This window comes from Acomys minous (assembly GCF_964271855.1).
Source record: "Acomys minous genome assembly, chromosome: 20".
NCBI classification, from domain to species: Eukaryota; Metazoa; Chordata; class Mammalia; order Rodentia; family Muridae; genus Acomys; species Acomys minous.
The window spans coordinates 10,806,378-10,813,112 of NC_140502.1; the positions used below are offsets into that span (position 1 = coordinate 10,806,378).

At 37.1% G+C, this 6,735-nt stretch overlaps 1 pseudogene across 1 annotated transcript; it reads right to left on the reverse strand.

The window, feature by feature from the left end:
• Window positions 1–407: 407 nt before the first annotated feature.
• On the reverse strand, window positions 408–4,455 carry LOC311590904 (vomeronasal type-2 receptor 116-like; annotated as a pseudogene). Its single transcript has 3 exons — window positions 4,426–4,455; window positions 3,975–4,098; window positions 408–1,309 (listed from the first exon to the last, which is right to left on the reverse strand). The product of its transcript is annotated as a vomeronasal type-2 receptor 116-like (transcript).
• Window positions 4,456–6,735: the final 2,280 nt, after the last annotated feature.

Consider the following 6,735-nt stretch of genomic DNA (forward strand, 5'->3'; position numbering starts at 1 on the left):
ACCTTCCCCCTGTAAGGGGGACACTGTTTCAACTACATCTGTAAACAACAGTTCACTCTCTAAAACCTCCTTGTATTTTATTCTCACTATAGATTTTTAATAAAAGTCATTCATTCATCTCATTATTTTAGAATACATTTAGCTTATTGTGATTTTTATGTTAGAGCAGAATAGACTATTTCCACAACGTACACATGCCCAAAAGCTAAATATAAGGAAAATTGTTAAGCCCACAATTATATGGAAAGGTAGATAACATTAGTAGATATGATACTGACTAGCATCACCATTACAAAAAAAGTGTGACAATCAATCTAAAAACAAATAGATATTGCACTGCAATACGCTTTGGTGGTTGTGCAAAACCATTATTTCTCAGTTGTACTTCATGTTATATAAGTTTAGGACTAGTATTTCTTCCTGATTTTTTGGATAGAATTTCTTTCAGGTCTTAACAAAATTATCTAGAACGTAGGAGGAAAGATGCATCCAAGCATCCCTGCACTGGAAGCCAAGATGGAGAAGATCTCCACAGCAACCCTGACCTTGCCCTTTGTGCTATGATATAAAGGGAAGAAGCTGACCCAGACACTGCAGAACACCAGCATGCTGAATGTCAGGTACTTGGCTTCATTGAAGGTGTCAGGCAGGTTTCTTGCCAGGAAAGCCACAGTGAGGCTTCCCATGGCCAGGCAGGCCAAGTATCCCAGGACACAGTAGAATGCAGTAACTGAGCCCTTGTTGCACACAATGATGATATGGCCATGTTCAGAGTGTGCATCAATATCCACAAATGGAGGAGAAGATCCTAGCCAGATTGCACACAGAATCACTTGGAATAGGGAGCAGATGGGAATGATGTAGTTAGGTACCCCTGATATTAGAATATACTTCATCCTTCTTCTGGAGCCTGTGAGTTTGAAAGCCAGAACTACAGTGATTGTTTTTGCCAGAACTGTGGAAACAGCCACAGTGAATACAATTCCAAATGTGATCTGCTGCAGGATGCAGGTGGCCCTGTTTGGACGCCCAAGGAAGAGCAAGGAGCAGAGGAAACAGAACATGAGTGATATAAGTAAGAAGTAGCTGAGGGTTTTGTTATTGGCCTTTACAATAGGAGTGTCATGGTGCTTCATGAAGACCCCAAGAACCACAGCAGTGAATGCAGTGAAGAAGAGGGCTATTAAGGCAAGAGCCATACCTAATGGATGGCTTTCATAGCTCAGAAAGACCACAACTTTGTCTATACAGTGGTTCTGCTCTGGGTTGGCATACTGCTCCTCTGGACACATCACACATTGATCCACATCTGATAAAATAAGGAAGGTTTTATTAGTGCTGCTTCAGCATTTTATTGATAGGACATTAGAGAATGACTGTATGCACATTTAAACACTGATTATGTAATTTAACATAATTATTGCACAGCAATGATTTTATTTGATCACACTCAGTCTCTTTAAAGAAAAAGCAATCATTTCTGTGTTTATTGAAGTTTGTTGATGATATCATTTATAATATTTTCTGTATGTACAGTTTTCTTACATCCTTCCTCATTTTATATTGAAATGACTTAGACTCTTGGGTTCAGGAGATGTAAATTCATTAATGCTGGTGTGCCTGAGTGTATTTTAAAATCACTAATTCTGTACATTCATTTTCTCCTGAGGTCATTGTCTGTTTTATCACTGTTGCCGCTGTGACAGAGGGAGACTCTGTATTCTATTAGGACAAGACCTGTGTAAATTTTTGAGTTGCAATTCACTAGCCCAAACACACTCACATAAATGGAATGACAAAGCTATGTGTGTGTGGTTTGTTTATATTTGTGTGTATGTGTGTGTGTGTGTGTGAATATAGAAGTAATAAGAAATCTCATGAATCTGAATTCTCTTGTACTTATAAAGAGGATGTAGCATGTGAGAGTGAAAGTTGAATGATGTATTAATATAATGTTAATGGTTGAAAACTGAAAAAAATATTAAATAACAATTTTCTCATTTGTATTCTTACGTGGTCATCGAGACCAGGACCCCTGATAACTGTTAATGGGAAGCATCAAGATTAACAATGAAAGTAGAAAACTCTGAACTTACTGAGCACTAAAACCTTTCATCTTGATTCCATTTTGTCTGGAATCATTCAGCCCATTCCTCCTCCCTTCTTTTAAACTCTGTTAGACCCAGACTCTGTGAGTGGGCTTGAGGGTGAAATACATATGAATAAACAACATGAGTAAGATAACACAAGGATTCCAATAGTGATACCCAAGATTATTTATACTTTCCTATAGTATTCCTTTCATAAGTTGCAAGATCCAGAATGGCAACTGTAATATATATGTGTGAAATTCCACCCAATCATTGGATAAATGCAAAGAGTGATGATGTTCTTCAAGCCATTTCATTATTTTTATCTAGAGGAATGCATTTATGGATAGATAGAATTAGTGAATGTTTTTATATCCCTTAGATAGTTGGCTCAACTGTAAAGAGAATATAAATATTTCCCAGAAAACCAGAGTTCCAATTCCAGTACTTATGTCAGGTGTTTCAAAACTGCATGTAACTCTATCTGCATGTGTTTTGTAGCCTCTCACCTGTGTCTGCACTTGTTACATGCATCTACCTTCCCCCAAAACATAAACCTAATTAAAGTGATAAAAATAATTTTGAGTAAATTTTGTGACATTGGTTAATAAATATGTAAAAAGCCTCTATTATTTCTTGTTTTTACATTTAAAATATTTCATTACGTGTAGTTTATTTTAGAGAATGTTGTATGTTGGAGTGCATGTAGGTAAAAAGACATCTTGTAGGAGTTAGTTACCTACTCCTTCTACATGGATCCTGGGCATGAATTCAGTTCATCAGTGTTAGTGTCAGGAGATTTATATTCTGGGTCAACTCAATTGCCATTAGTGCGTCTGGCACACACCTTTAATCTCAGAACTCAGGAGGCAGATGCAGGTGGATCACAGTGCATTCGAAGTGATCATGGCCTACAAAGCAGGTCCAGGATGGCTAAGGTAACATAGAGAAACCCAGTCTTAAAAAACAAACAAAACCCCCAGAAAACAAAAAGAACTTTCATTTAATTATATAGAACGACAGGAAAAACATTGCAAAATTATCCATTGGCTATTTGCATTTAGTGAACTCTAAATAAATAATTATTTGACTAATACATTCTCTGTAGGTGAGAATAATATTTTAATATTTTGAACTAAATTCTCTTTGTATATATTATTCTGTTACAACACTATTACATTATTAATTGGATACTGTATGTAAAATTTTGAATATAAGAATCCTCATATTTCCTACATCATGTCTGAAGACGTATTCTCCCCATAACCTGGAATCATGTAACATCAGACATTTAAAAAAAATTGGTCTTTGGATATTACAAAGTATATTCCATCTCAATCTTAGATTCTCATAATTATAATAGAACTATTTACCTCTATATTAATATAAGAGAGAACTTATATTCTGTACTCTAAAGTGACTTGACAGGATCTACTTTGTCTGAGGCCCTCTTATATTCCTCATGGAATCCTGTACTTAATCAATGTGCACAAATCATGTAGGGAACACATATATAAGCAAAGAGAATAAATAAATATTTTTAAAGATCCATGATTAGAATCTAATCTACATAGAGTTTTAGAAGAGATAAATCATTAAGAAAATCTATAAAATACATGCAAACTGAAGTTTGATTATCAAAATCCTTCTTTGAGAAAATGTTATCCTCTGTCAATTGAAAATGAGTCACAGTGTCCATAAACACATAAGGGTTTATTCATTGCTGTTGTTCAAGAAATTGTTAATATTTGCATTTCTACAAAGACCTACATAGGAAAGTTATATATACTATTTGTTCTCTTGTTTTTTTGACAAGTTAAGTATCTCAAAGTGGGTAGGAGGTGATGATAAACATGAAGGTTTCTACACAGCCCCAACACTCACTTGTCTCATTAGAAATTTCATTTTCTGGGCATGGGTTGCACTCAAAACAGCAGGTGGCCATTCCCTCTTTCCAGAATTTTCTGAATCCAGGACCACAGTCAGCACTACACACAGAGGGCAAGATCTGAGAAAAATTAGGCACATGCTGATGTCAGATTTTTTACCTACTTCTTCCATATATATTATATTAGTTTGTTGAGTTATGAATAACGTTATTCAATAAACATGAACTGAAGGAGAACATGTCATTTAGTACATAGTATAGTGGCAAGCACAGAAATATATGGAAAGACATGGATGAAAATTTGAGTTGCTTCCCAACTCCTAGAAATGTAGTAACAAGAATTGATGGTGTGCTGTACGCAAACACTATAGACACTTCAGCTGCATTTTTCTAGTTAATGATTGTCAAGTTGACACCAAGCACAGTAAAACAAAAGGGAAAAATTACTTGAGAAATTATGTCCATCAGACTAGACATTGCCTATATTTTTGAGGCATTTCATTCAGTGGTAATTTATGTATGAGTGACCATCTCACTGTGAGAGGTTCTCTTGCAGCGCAAGGATCTATGAGAAATCTAGCAGAACAAGCGAGTATGCGGAGCTTTTTCAGGGTCTAGGTATAGTTCCAATCCATAGATTCCTCCCTTGTCTTCCCTTGACAGTAATTTCTGTGATATAAATCAACATTTTCCCTACTTTGCTTAGGATCAGTATTTAATCACAGCAACAGATTAGGAGTCTAAGACTAAAAGACTCATGCATCAGAGAAATTTGTCCTAGAATCTCAGATAACAAACATGACCTCCAATAAATTGACAGTGTGAACTTTGACAGCTGTGTGTAAATAGAAACAGAGGTGAGTAAGCAAATCCTGGTTTATTTGTGGTTTAAAGTACTGAACTTTTGTTTATTGAGCTGGAGGGTGAAGTATTTCCTGAGGTGAACAGGCTCAACAGGGGCTGGAAAAACAGGGAACTGTTGAATAACGATTGTTTAATTTAAATTTAAAATTTGATTTGTTTTGTTTTTTGAGACAAGGTTTCTCTGTGTAGCTTTGACTCTCCTGAAATTAGTTGGTAGACAAGGCTGGAATTGAGTTCATGAAAAAATTTTCAGTTAAAATAAAATATTGAACTTGAAGATCATTTTTTCTCTTTTATTAATTTATTCTTGTTACATCTCAATGGTTATCCCATCCCTTGTATCCTCCCCTTCTTCCCTCCATGCCATTTTCCCCTTATTCTCCTTCCCTATGACTGTACCTGAGGGATATTACCTCCCCCTGTATATGTTCATAGGGTATCAAGTCTCTTCTTGGTAACCTGCTGTCCTTCCTCTGAGTGCCACCAGGTCTACCCCTCCAGGGGACATGGTCAAAGGTGAGGCACCAGAGTATGTGAGAAAGTAATATCCCACTCTCCACTGTACTGTGGAGAATGTTCTGTCCATTTTCTAGATCTGGGTAGGGGTTTAAGGTTTAGCGCCTGTATTGTCCTTGGCTGGTGCCTTAGTTTGAGCGGGACCCCTGTGCCCAAATCTGCCTATCATAATGTTCTACTTGTAAGCTTCTAGGACCCTCTGGATGCTTCTAATTTGCCATTCTCCCATGCTTCTCTCATCTAGAGTCCCACTAGAATGTCCTCCCCTCTGTCTCAGTTTCCTGGTAAGTGAAGGCTTTCGTGGCACATGCCCCTTGGGCTAATATGTAGATATAAGTGAGTATATACCATTTGAGTCTTTCTGATTCTGGGTTAACTCACTCATTGTGATCATTTCTAGCTCAATCCATTTATCCACAAATTTTGGGAATTCCTTGTTTTTAATAGCTGAATAGTATTCCATAGTGTATATGTACCACAGTTTCTTTATCCATTCTTCTATTGAGGGACACTTAGGCTGTTTCCATGTTCTGGAATATTATGAATAAGGCTGCTATGAACATGGTTGAGCAAATTTTCTTGTTGTGTGCTGGAGCATTTTCTGGGTATATTCCAAGGAGTGGAATAGCTGGGTCTTGAGGAAGCCCTATTCCCATTTTTCTGAGATAGCACCAGATAGATTTCCAAAGTGGTTGTACTAGTTTGCATTCCCACCAGCAATGAAGGAGTGTTCCTCTCTCCCCACATGCTCGCCAGCATGTGGTGTCGCTTGAATTTTTGATCTTAGCCATTCTGATGGGTGTAAGATGGAATCTCAGAGTTGTTTTGATTTGCATTTCCGTGATGATTAAGGAGGTTGAGCATTTCTTTAAGTGTTTCTCAGCCATTTGATATTCCTCTGTTGAGAATTCTCTGTTTAGTTCCATGCACCATTTCTCAGTTGGGTTATTTGGTTTGGTGGTGTTTAATTTCTTGAGTTCTTTATATATTTTGGATATGAGACCTTGTCAGATGTAGGGTTGGTGAAGATCTTTTCCCAGTCTGTAGACTGTCGCTTTGTTCTCTTTACCGTGTCACCTGCCTTACAGAAGCTTCTCAGCCTCAGGAGGTCCCATTTATTAATTGTTGACATTAAGGCCTGGGCTGTTGGTGTTTTGTTCAGGAAGTTGTCTCCTGTGCCAATATGTTCCAGGCTCTTCCCCACATTTTCTTCTATGTGACTTAGTGTCTCTGGTTTTATGTTTAGATCTTTAATCCACTTGGATTTGAGTTTTGTACAAGGTGACAAATATGGGTCCAGTTGCATTTTTTTACACATAGACATCCAGTTAGACCAGCACCATTTGTTGAAGATGCTATACCTTTTCAATTGAATGG